The sequence below is a fragment of the Vulpes vulpes genome, chromosome 4 (assembly GCF_048418805.1).
Source record: "Vulpes vulpes isolate BD-2025 chromosome 4, VulVul3, whole genome shotgun sequence".
NCBI lineage: Eukaryota > Metazoa > Chordata > Mammalia > Carnivora > Canidae > Vulpes > Vulpes vulpes.
Window position 1 is genome coordinate 138,396,146 of NC_132783.1, and position 14,015 is coordinate 138,410,160.

The 14,015-nt window shown below is 34.2% G+C and overlaps 1 pseudogene; it reads right to left on the reverse strand.

Annotated features, from left to right (window-relative positions):
- Positions 1-2,200: 2,200 nt before the first annotated feature.
- Positions 2,201-2,512, reverse strand: LOC112925065 (10 kDa heat shock protein, mitochondrial pseudogene; annotated as a pseudogene).
- Positions 2,513-14,015: the final 11,503 nt, after the last annotated feature.

The window sequence follows — 14,015 nt, forward strand, 5'->3', positions numbered from 1 at the left end:
TAGGCAGGAGAAACATTCCCAGACAGAAAATAGATGTCTGCCTGGGCAGGATAGGGGAGAGGGGAGAGAAAAGGCTATGAAATTTGAAAGTAGAGAAATCCTTCTCTCCTTTCTCAAGCAGCGGAAAAGAACATAGAAGGCAATGAGATAAATCTAGACACAAAGAGCCATTTTAAAATATTTTCCGTATACAAAGTACAGACTTTTTTTCAAAGTACAGACTTGATGAAAGGAAATCTTCTGAACTTGAATTATGTGAGCATAAAAAATTCTTAGGTGTTAAGAAGAAAGAAAGCAACCCTTTGGCTAGTGAATTGCAAGAAAGGTTTTAGAAAGTAATAGAACCTGAAATGGGTGAGTAACCAACATTTTGGATTGATAGAAAAAAGGTCACAGCCGTCTCTACAGGAATGAATTTATGATTTCATATTTTTTTAAGGAGAATAGGCATAAAATGTAAAAGATAAATACTCTTAGATGCTTTGGGAAGAACATTTACCTTGAATATAGCAGCCCTGAAAATGGACAACCTGGGCTCTGGATTTGGTAACCATGGGTGAATTTCTGGTGATACAGCTATGTCTTTGGGAAAGTCATTAAACATTTTGAATCTTCTCCTTTCTCATTTATATAATGGAAGTAATAATCTTAGCTACTAACTAAAGTGTAGAATAACACTAGGAATAGCTTTCAAATTTCTAATAGATAATAAGCAACCAACACACTATAATTTATTTTTAATTTTTATTACAAAAATTCTTGGATTTTTAGTTTAACATTAATCTATTGGTAATAAGGAATAATAAAAAGGTTTTCAATCAAGCAAATAAAATTACCAACTTTCTCTCAGGTAAAAAAAATTCTTAGCTCTAATAAGCAATGGAAATTTAGTATAGAATGGATGATATATAGTCGGAAATATCACTTTCTGGCTTTAGAAACATGAATTGCACATTGTTTATATTACCAAATTATCAGATAATATCCTGAATGAATGTAGGAAAAACTATGGAAATATTGATGAAAGATACTTGCTATCTCATAATGGGGAAATTGCCATTTGTTTTTAAAATGTATTTTCTAGGGGCACCTGGGTGGCACAGTTGATTATGCATCTGATTCTTGGTTTCGGCTCAGGTCATGATCTCAAGGTTATATCTTAGGGTTGTGAGATCGAGCCCCAAGCAATGTTCACGCTCCATATGGAGTCTGCTTAGGATACTCCTTCCCACTCCCTCTCCCTCTTCCCACCCCCATGTGTACTCCCTCTGTCTATAAAATAATTAAGTAAATATTTAAAATGTATTTTCTAAATAAAGCTTCTGAATAGCTTAAAGTTTTGATGAATACATTATATATAAATTTTGTCATTTTATTTTATAATTATACAAAATTAGGTAACCTGTGTTTAAGATATTTAAGTTAATGTTACTCAGTTCTGAAAATTAAAATACCTTTACTTTGTACCAGAAACATGTTGAATGACCATATAATGAATATCAGATATGCAAATTTACCTTGAAATTGTGAAATTTACTTTTTAATGATTCATTCTTTAGGGTGACAGTGTAGGGGTGCCTGGCTGGCTCAATTGGAAGAGCATGTGACTCTTTATCTTGGGGTATAGCCCCATGTTAAGTGTAGAGATTACTAAAAAAATAAATAAACTTAATAAATACATAAAATTAGAAATTCATGTTATCTTTCTGTATATAATTATATATAAAGCAATCATGGATAATAAAACATCTTAAGCAGTTAATCTAGAATGAATTTCACTGTATCTTTTGTGAATGACATACAATTGTTTATAAGGGGTTTTTGATACTTTTTATTTTTATCTGTCAAAACTTCTGAAATTGACAAGTGAAAAATTTGTCCATTAAAGTTTACTGTGGATAATTTTACCATCTTTACGGTACAGTGTAAAATCTGAAATGTTAAAATCTGAGTCATTTTAATTCAATTTGAGATTGAAATAAATATTACGGTTCTCAAATATGAATATATTCATTAAAAAAAGGATAACATCCACAGAAAACTGAAATTTGAAGTTATTTATTCATTTGTTTATTTGGCAGGAGGTAATACCATTAATTTATTATAAAAGAGAGACATGGAGATTATCTACATGATGAAAGATTTCACAGTTTCAGTGGAATACTCAGCTTCATGTATGTTCTTTCAATAATGATTTATTTCAGTCTACATACTTTCTGAGAATGTCACCATTACTTATCTCTAAATAAGTAATATTCCTTGTCATCTAGAATTGCTTTGGTGCCTCCATAATTTGGGAGAAGAACTTTATTTCTAACTTTGATGCTAAGTGGTTGAATCTCTTCCTCTTTTCTTTTAGAGCCCAATTCAACAGCTACTACTGTTGCTTGCAATACTTTTCCTTGAGATTTTTCTAGAAGCATAATCCCTCCTTTGGCTACAGTAGAGGCTGTACTCTTTGCAACCAAAACTCAAACAGGGGAAGAAATCTTCTAAACACATGTCCTGCCATGATTCCGGCCACCACATTTCCTACTCTGAAGACCCACAGTCTGATCCTTGGGCTGCGTGATCTTGAAGATTTTTCATATAGAATGATGTTAGATAGCATAAATTGGAGTTTTGTTGACCATTGCAGAAATTACAGATAGCAAATTAAAAGCAAGTGATTTACTCTACAAGAGTTAAATATAAATATTGTTAAAGAAAATATAGGTATTGGCTAACATTAAATAGGATGGAGTTATCTATAAATGACACATGGATAGTTTGCAAAATAGTACATACTATTTGTTATAAATTATTTCATTTATATGAAGTTCAAATTTTCATAAATCTAATCTACAATTCAGAAGTCAGGGTTATTAAGCTACTCTTTGATACTAGTTTTGGATCTTTGCGAAAGGTATTTTTCTTTTATCAGTTGACTCTATTGTGAGATTTTAGTACAGGATGGTGGCACCAGAGGAAGACTGGAAAGCAGGAAGAAGGAGAAATTATTTGCTCCAATTTTTTCTTTGCTTTCCTAACAGACTTACCATAGAAATGGCTCTTTACCTGAGCAGTGATTGAATAACCACTTGAATAACCTCAGGTTATTTTTCTGGCACTTTCAGAAATCGCATCATTATGTGTGTATGCATGTGATTATGGAGGCCAACACATCCCAAGATCGGCATTCAACAAGCTGGAGACCTGGGAAAACCTATGGAGCTATTTCCAGTATGAGTCTAAAATCCTGAGATTCAGAAATGAGTCCAAAGGCCTAAGACTCAGACAGAATTGTAGTTCCAGTTCAAAAGCCTATAGACTAGAAACCCAGGAAAAATTGGTGTTTCAGTTTGAGTCAGAATGCAAGAAAAAACCAATGCTTCATCTCAAGGCAGTCAAACAGGGGTTCCCTCTTATTCAGCTCTTTTGTTCTATTCAGATATTTAATTAATTCTATGAGGCCCTCCCACACTAGGAAAGGCAATCCAATTTACTCAACTTACCATGTAAACCTTAAACACATTAAAAAACATCCTCACAAAAACATCCAAAAAATATTGAAGTAAATATCTGGCATACTAAAGTTGGCATATACAATTAAGCACTATATCCGTTCTTCAAATTGTAGATACTAACAACCGAAAGCTTTCTTCTTTGTTACTCCAAGCAGTAATTTCTTCCTGAAGTTACTATTTCATTGTTCTCTCATATCCCTGTTACATGTCCATTTCTCTAATAACTCATTAAATCCACATATTAACCTCTCTGTTTTGACATACCTAACTCAGATTTTGCTTTCCGGATGGGGCCTGGCTCGCTCAGCATAGGTTCAAAGAGTGGTCCCAGAAAACGACCCTTAAAAATGAGATTTAGGAATTCATTTCCAGGTATACTTGGACTTGATATCAGTAGCAGCCAATGAGAAATGGGATATTAGCAATTAGTGACATATGGTAGCATTATGAATAATTAATTCCGAGGCAAGAGTCTGGATGATCCAAGTACTGATGCACCTGCCTGTTATGGTAAGAATAATGAGGACCAGGGCTGTGGGCCAACAGGGTGGATTTTTCTGACCCTTCTGGAAAGCTTGGAAGTCAACACAGTGGCTTTCTGGAGGACTGTAATTGGGAAACAATAACATGAGAGTTGCTCAGATTTTTATATAGTTCATTTCCTTAATCCGATTAGCAGATAAAAATATTCATGCCCTTTGTGAAAATGTATCAAGGAGTAAAATTGCTTATGCCCTTTTCTTTACGTGTTTCATATTTCAATAACATTTCCAAAAAAAATAAGATGTAAGACTGAAATGAAAAGGGATGAAAAAGCTGACAATTTGAGTATAAAGAATCACGACAGTAATGGTTTATAGAAAACTGAATTAACTAAAAAATTACATGAAACCATAAGAAGAAAGAGAAAATGTGGAGAAGGGTTATTTTTGTAGTGATAGGCCTGTTTACAAATGGACAATTGATGGCCTTTTAAAATCACCATTTTTTGAAGATTCAGGCAAAGATAATCTAGAGATACTAAAAATCGTTGTGTGAATGGATGTTAAGGAACAGACTGTTTACATGGTCTCAGGGAATAATCCCATAGTTTACTTCTTAATTACAAATGAAAAATATACTCTCATAATAATGAAATCTATCAGTGTCCTCCTTAACTAAACATTGCATTTTCCCATCGCCAATGTGGGGCCATCTGCTATGCATGGTGTATGGCAAGTGTTAAACAACATTACCCATTTAATGCTCTTTCCAGAAATTGACTGAATTGAGTCAAAAGGAAATAGATTGACTCACAATGCAGGACACTTTTCTTAGAGTACCTACTGCTTGGTACTTTTCAAAAGTTCGCTGTCATGAAGAACAGAGGCAGCAATGTAAATGAGGTAGGTTGGTGCAGATAAATGAGACTTCACAGAAACATGCAATGAATGAACCTAGACTAATAAATTAGAAGAATGAAGGGAATTGCAGAGCCAGCCAAGGAAAACTAGGAGGATATTTTGTTTGGTTATATTATAGCATCACTTGATTTTCATAGGTAATTTATAGATTACATAGAAGCTAATGGCCTTCATCCTGAGACCTATATGGTGACAGACTCAGGCATAGAAGGTCCTCACATCCACAGTTATTTAGGAAAAGGAGAGATAGAAGAGGGACAAGTGTGGCAAGATAATTAACATTTTATGTATCTGTTTGAAGCCAAACGGATAGGCGTTTGGATAGGCATTTACTATGCATTTGAAATTTAATAAAATAAAAATAAATTATTTAATTAAAGTACATACACACACATACACTTATTTTTTCCCTTCAGAGCTTTTTAGTTTCAGGTGTAGTAAAGATAAAAAAGTATTCAATAAAAAAAAATACCTTTAAAACCAATATTTTGCCATTACAAACTTCCTAACAATTTCACACTTTAAAAATCCCTAAAAACACACACACATACTTCACTGGTAAATACAAAATTTCTCACATAAAAAAGAAAATTAACATGCAGAATTAAAAACTAGAGATAAGATGTAAAACTACATTAGTCCTTTTTGCTAATTTTAGTCTGTTGATAAAAATGTAAATGATGGTCGCAAAAAAGAAAAAAAAAAGCATAATATGCTTCCAGGCCTTATATTTGGTTTCTTTACCAAGACTTCACTTTTTTCTTACATTATTATTCACTTGGAGTTAGTTCCTTATAAACATAATAATTAATTGGCTTAGCATTTTGATATCTCTACCCATCTGAAGTTAATATATGAGTTCTAGATTTATATACAGGCTAAATCTCATGGAAGAAAATATGGGAATGAAATACTGCTTCAAGATGAAACTTAACATATAGTTGAGAACTTAAATTATATATTTATTGTTTTGAAAGTATTAAAGTTTTTAAACATCCTATTTATTTTTAAAGATTTTATTTATTTATTCATGAGAGAGGAAGAGACACAGGCAGAAGGGGAAGCAGGCTTCCTGCGGGGATGCTGATGGGGCACTCCATCCCAGGATCCCAGGATCATGACCTCAGCCAAAGGGAGACACTCAACTGCTGAGCCACTCAGGTGCCCCCACCATGGTTTGTCTCATATAGACCATGACCTACATATAAGTAAGATTAAAAAATTCCAAAACAACACAAACATATACCCATAATCAAGAGAGAAAAGAATCAATAGAAGATTTAGAAATAACCAGACAAGATCTTAAAATTAAGTATGAAAAATATTACTTAAAATTTTTGGAAAATTTGGCAGCCTGGGTGGCTCAGCGGTTTAGTGCCGTCTTCAGCCCAGGGCGTGATCCCGGAGACCCGGGATGGAGTCCCACGTCGGGCTCCCTGCAAGGAACCTGCTTCTCCCTCTGCCTGTGTCTCTGCTTCTCTCTCTCTTCCTGTCTCTATGAATAAATAAATAAAATATTTTAAAAAAAATTTGGAAACTACTGCTACATACTTAAACATATGGCAATTTTCAATGCAGAAATGGAAACTATTAAAAGGACAAAGGAAAATGGGAGAACTGATATATATATATATATATATATATATATATATATCAAACTGATATATATATAATGTTAGAAAATCATTACCGAAATTCACAGTGAATTAGACGCAATAGAAGAAAAGGAATCGGTCAACTTAAAGCCAATCTATAAAATATCAAAGATGAGGAGTAAAAATAATAAAAATTATAAAAGAATACAGAGATCTGTAGAAAACATCAAATGTTCTAGCTTACATTTTAATTGGGGTCCCAGGGTTCAAGACCTATTTAAGAAAACAGAGGCCAAGAATTTTCCCAAAGTGTCATAGTGACTCAACTCCGAAATCCAAGGAACTTAGTCTGTCCAAAGCAGGGTAAATACAAAGAAATCAAAATAGGCACGTCACAGTCAAAGGGCTGTGAGCTAAATATAAAAAGGAAATCATGACAGATGCTTTAGTTAGTGGGAAGGACACAATCCAAAAAAAAAAAAAAAAACAAAGAAAACAAATGCCTAAAGTTTCATCAGGAAAAAAAAAAAAAGAAATCTGAGAAAGAACACATTGGAATTACATCTTTAAAGTGCTAGGGGCAAAATAACTATGATATAAGCCTAGAATTTTTTTTTTAAATTTTAATTCCAGTTAATATACAGTGTTATATTAGTTTCAGGGGGACAATATACTGATTCAGTAGTTCCATACAACACCTGGCACTCATGAGGATAAGCGCGCTTCTTAATCCCAATCACTTATTTCATGCATCCCCTCACCCACCTCCACTCTGGTAACCAAAATCAGTTTGTTCTCTACAGTTAAGAGTCTGTTGGTTCGTCTCTCTCTCTCTCTCTCTCTCTTTTTCCCTTTGCTAATTTGTTGTTTCTTAAATTCCACATGTGAGTGAAATTACATGGTATTTGTCTTTCTCTGACTTATTTTATTTAGTATTATTCTCTCTGGCTCCACTGATGTCATTGCAAATGGCAAGGTTTCATATATATATATATATTTGTTGTTGAGTGTATATATATATATATATATATATATATATATATATATATATAGCATTTTCTTTATTCATTCACTAATCAGTGGACACTTGGGCTTCTTTCATACCTTGGCTATTATAAATAATGCTGCTATAAATGATGCTGAATGTGTCCCTTTGGATTAGTGTTTTTATATTCTTTGGATATATAGTAGTGTAATTGCTGGGTCACAGAGTACATGGAGCAGTTTTCTTTCCCACCAACAGTGTACAAGTAAACCCAAAATTATTGATGTTAGAAAATAAATTTCTTTTTTTATGGGGTTTTATTTTTTATTTTTTATTGGAGTTCAATTTGCCAACATATCGGATAACACCCAGTGCTTATCCCACCAAGTGCCCCCCTCAGTGCCCTTCACCCAGTCACCCCCAATCCCCCGCCCACCTCCCTTTCCACTACCCCTTGTTCATTTCCCAAAGTTAGGTGTCTCTCATGTTTTGTCACCCTCACTGATATTTTCACTCGTTTTCTCTCCTTTCCCTTTATTTCCTTTCACTAATTTTTATATTCCCCAAATGAAGGAGACCATATAATGTTTGTCCTTCTCCAATTGACTTACTTCACTCAGCACAATACCCTCCAGGCCCCTCCACGTCGAAGCAAATAGTGGGTATTTGTCGTTTCTAATGGCTGAGGAATATTCCATTGTATACATAAACCACATCTTCTTTATCCATTCATCTTTCGATGGACACCGAGGCTCCTTCCACAGTTTGGCTATTGTGGACATTGCTGCTATAAACATCGGGGTGCAGGTGTCCCGGCGTTTCACTGCATCTGCATCTTTGGGGTAAATCCCCAGCAGTGCAATTGCTGAGTCGTGGGGCAGGTCTATTTTTAACTCTTTGAGGAGCCTCCACACAGTTTTCCAGAGTGGCTGCACCAGGTCACATTCCCACCAACAGTGCAAGAGGGTTCCTCTTTCTCCACATCCTCTCCAACATTTGTGGTTTCCTGTCTTGTTAATTTTCCCTATTCTCACTGGGGTGAGGTGGTATCTCATTGTGGTTTTGATTTGTATTTCCCTGATGGCCAGTGATGCGGAGCATTTTCTCATGTGCGTGTTGGCCATGTCTATGCCTTCCTCTGTGAGATCTGTTCATGTCTTTTGCCCATTTCATGATTGGATTGTTTGTTTCTTTGGTGTTGAGTTTAATAAATTCTTTATAGATCTTGGATACTAACCCTTTATCTGATACGTCATTTGCAAACATCTTCCCCCATTCTGTAGGTTGTCTTTTAGTTTTGGTGACTGTTTCTTTTGCTGTGCAGAAGCTTCTTATCTTGATGAAGTCCCAATAATTCATATTTGCTTTTGTTTCTCTTGCCTTCATGGATGTATCTTGCAAGAAGTTGCAGAAAATAATTTTCAAAATGAGGCAAAATAAATATATTAAAATTAATTTGTAGAACTATAATTTGTCTCAGGAGAACTGCAGAATTAATGATGCATATTTCTTTTTCTGAAGTTAAATGATACCAGGCAGAAGTCCAAATATATAGGAAAGAATAAAGATAAAAATAAAAGGTAAATACTTGAATAAGTATGACTAATCTGCTCATTGAAAGATACCATAAGAAAAATAAATGCATAAGACACACATTGGTAGAACATATTCATTATAGGTATATATGAGAAAAACACTTATTGCCAGGATATATAAAAACTTGTATAAATCAGTATTTAGAAGATAACCACTGAATTTAATAAATAAATAAATAAATACGTAAACAGTACAAAATTTGAACATAATTTCAGCAAAGAACATATACAAATGTTGAATTATCACATGAAAAATTATGAACCTCATTAGTTATCAAGGATATGCATACTGAACCACAATGGATTATGCTTTAATACTACTAGAACAACTACGATTCAATAGACTTATAATGGAAAATGTTGGAGAGGATGTAAAACAGGTTAACTTCTTATATATTGGTAATGGGTGTGTGAAATGTTAAAACTTTAGTGTTGAAAAAGGAAACATAGTTATATGTCATGACAAAGGAACAGTTTTCACGGAGAAATGAAAACATGTCTATAGGATATCACTCAGCCTTATTCATAATAAGCCAAAAAAAATTCCAACAACTGGGGAAGATTCAAAAATTCTGATATTTTCATATACTACTACTTCAGTATAAATAAATGTCAACTACTGATACATGCTGTTACATGAATGAATTTCAAATATAAGCTATCTTGAAAACATCATGTTGAACAAAACAGGCAAAAATCATGGGTCATCTATATATTAGTTATCTGTCATTGCTTATGTAATTAAATGAAAACCCAGTGGGTTAAAACAACAATTTCCTGTTTAAGTGTTCGTGCGCATCAGGAATGTGAGCACAACTTAACTGGTACCTCTGACCTAAAGTTTCAAACTTTGCAGTCAATATTGACTGGGGATGAGGTATTTGACAGCCCAATAGGGGGAAGATCTGTTTTCAAACTCACTCATGCGGATGTTGGGAGGAGTTGTTTCCTCGTGGACTGTTGGACTATGAGTCTTCCCTCAGTTCTTTGCTGTGTGGAGCTTTCAGAACATCAAGGCTGGCCTTGTAGGGAAGTAGCAAGAGTTCACAATGTAGAAGACACAGTCTTCATAATCTAATGTTAGAAGTGACCTTCTTTTGGCTTATTCCAGTAACTAGCTCCAGCATATACCAAGGGGAGGGAAATGCATCAGGGCATGGATATTAGGAAGTGGGAATTGTTAATGGTCATGTTAGAGACCATCTATCGCTCCTATGATTCCATTTATGTAAAATAAAAGGACAAGCAAACTAAGTTATGCTAAGATTAGTAAGTGGCAATGTTCAATGAATGGCAGGTGAAATTTAACTGGAAAGAATGAAGGAACTCTTTTTGGGTTATGGAAATGATCTCCATCTTGGTGGTGGTAGTAGGGTATTTGCAACCTTTAAAATTTAATACATTGGTGAAACTGAAACATAATATGTATATAATACCATTTGTCATTTATACTGAAACATATATATATCTTTTGTCATGCTTTCATAAACTTATGAAAACAAAAACAATAAAATTAAATATTTGAACAATTTGAATATTATAGAACTGATAAAATTATTTAAAGGATAACAAAATCTCAATGTATCACATTGAATTTTCTGCAAGAAGTACTTATCAATTTTTTTGCTGAAACAAACTTTTACCATAGCATATTTTTTCTAAACAAAAATATTTCACTAGGTTTCTAGTCTTGTCAAGAAAATATAATAAGAATATCTGTTAAAAGAAACTACGGCAACATTTGGCATATATTACTAGATCACAAATTTTATTTTTAACTTAAGTGTGCATAGAGGTGGTATTCACTACATGTTTATGTGTGAATGGATGCATATATGTGTCTGTCACAAAATTACAAACTAAATATAAAAGGGTAAATAAATACACATATTAATAATGCAGCTTCCTATTCTTACCTCACATGTACTTTCTGTTCTCAGCCCATTGCAAAACCTCCCATCCTGTCAACCTCATACACATTTGTGATTTTTGTTCTGGTTATCTTTTGTTACATAACAAATGACCCTGATTTAAGGTATGAAACCTTGTTTGATTACTGTTATGGTTTCTATGCATTGGAATTTAGGGAGGACACAGTAGGGATAGCTTGTTCTTGCTCCTCAGTGAGTAGGTTCTCATCTGAGAGGATTCGAATACCTGATGGTGACACAATGATGAGAGATGGAATTAACTAAAAATTTGTTTCTTTAAAATGTCTGATGATTGGACTGGCATTGCTCTTAGGCTGGACTCAGCTGGGACTGTTGATCAAAGTACCTTGTGCCATTTTTATGTGGTTTGGAATTCTCACAGCCTGAAACAGGTGGCAGAAAAGGAGCATCTGAGGCGGCCCATTCAGAAAGATAATTCTAATCGTGCAAGTTTGCCAGAAGACCAACATGAAGCTGGGAAGGATTTTGGTGATCTTTCTTTGGATGTCACCTAGCACTACTCCTGCTACACTATATTAACCAAAATCAGAGGTCTACTTCAAGAGGAGCTGACAAAGACTCCAACTTTCTTTGGGAAAAGTGGCCAGTAAGTTGTTTCTGCTGCTGCTGCTACTACCTTGTATGGTATTATAGCACTCACCTAAGGTCACTATGTGCTGCCCAGCTTTTATCCTGCCTCTAGACATTGCTTGTAGTAACTCTTTGCTCTTATATCAATTCAAGGATTTTTCTTAATTCTCTGCCAATGCTGTTCATTATTAGACCCTTTACTACTGATTCTCAATTCCTTGAGTTATCAGATTATTTTGTGTTCTGTATATGGAAAAAGCATAACTCACCTCCTTATCATATTGACATCAAAATGACATTATTTTGTGCCCTGAATGACCCATATAGATCTTGGTTCCATTTTACTCTCCTCCACTCCCTGCCCCAACCTATATCTTAATGAGTCCTTTATAGAAACATTGTTGGATTCTGTTCAAATATTCTATAAGCATTGTGTCTAATGAAACTAAAAAATTATAGTCTACAGATAACAGTGTTATATCCAACACAATCCAGCTCCCTTCCTCCTCATCGCCCTTCAGGAAAGGGGAGTCATTTGAAAATTTATCTAAACACTCAAAATAACCTTAAAAGCATTTACATTCTCAAGAGATTACTCTGCTATACTTCCACAGCTCTCCAGTCTTTTGCATCCTTGCAAAAGTGCCTACCTTTTGTATAATACGTCTATAATTTCTTTCTATAAGGATCAAAAAGAGGCACATTTCTATCTGTTGAGAGTCTATGCTACCTAGTATTCATGGACTTATATCCCGGTGCCATATAGCCTCACAAAATAAACAACACAAAGTCCTCTGTATGTGATTCATATTCTTTCCTCTGACAACACAGCAGTGATGAATATGAACCTCAACTTGATAAGACTTGATGAGAAAATACGGCAGCTTGTTTGTTTCTTTAGATAAAATAGATAAGTGCTTGACAATCTAATAAACAAAAAATGCAAAGCTACAAATGAAAACAGAACTTGGAATGAGAAATGCAGTATACCAAGTGATATGAGGGAGAAAAACTATAAAAAAAAAATAATACAAAGTACAACCTATGCCAATACACCAACAATCTAGCTGATTTTTAAAAAGATTTTATTTATTTATCCATGAGAGACACAGAGAGAGAGAGAAAGGCAGAGACACAGGCAGGGGGAGAAGTAGGCTCCATGCAGGGAGCCCGATGTGGGACTCGATCTGGGGCTCCAGGATCACGCCTGGGGCAGAAGGCAGACGCTTAAATGTTGAGCCACCCAGGCGTCCCATACCTGATTTTTAAACACGATTTTAATTGTTCCAAAAAACATCAGAGACTATGTTAGCCATGATTTGTGCACGTGTGTGTGTAATTTTGAAAAATATTTGAGATAAAAAATACTGAATATTTCACATTTTGTGACGATTGCTAAATTTTCATTCCAAAACTCTGAAAATACTTGAAAAGGATAATATATAAAACTAAATTATAGATTTATCTCTACACATTCATGTATTTATGGATATACATATAACTTCATACATTATACCTATACATAAAATTCTAAATAAAAATCGTAGAAAATTAATTTAATAGATAATTAAAAGAATGTTTCACTCCAAATTCTGAGGCTCTATCTCAGAAAAGAAATGAAGCTTCAGGGATGCCTGTGTGGCTCAGTGGTTGAGCATCTGCTTTTGGCTCAGGGTGTGATCCTGGGGTCCTGGTATTGAGTTCTACATCCGGCTCCCCACAGGGAGCCTGCTTCTCCCTCTGCCTATATTTCAAAATCAAGGTAATATTAAATATGACAGTTTAAAGTAATAGATTCAATACAAATGTATATGAGCAAACATTGAGTGAATGTCACTCAATGGTTTTAATTTAAAAAGTAATAGAACTAAGTAATTATTTTAATTTTGTAATAATGTATTTTCTAGGAATATATATTTATTTTTCTAATTTTTATGTATTTTTAAATTTAAATTCAATTAATTAACATATAGTGTATTATTACTTTGAGAGGTAGAGGTCAGTGATTATCAGTCTTGTATAACACCCAGTGCTCATTACTTCATGTGCCCTCCTTAATGTCCATCATTTAGTTCCTCCACCCTTATCCCCTCCAGCAACCCTCAGTTTGTTTCCTATGATTAAGAGTCTCTTATGGTTTGTCTTCCTCTCTGATTTTGTCCTGTTTTATATTTCCTCCCTTCCCCTATGATCCTCTGTTTTGTTTCTTAAATTCCACATAAGAGAGATCATATGATAATTGTCTTTCTCTGATTGACTTATTTCGCTTAGCATAATTTCCTCTAGTTCTATCCACGTCATTGCAAATGACAAGATTTCTTTTTTTGATGGCTGAGTAATATTTCATTGTATATATATGTATATATGCAACATCTTATTTATGCATTCATCCATCAATGGACACCTAGG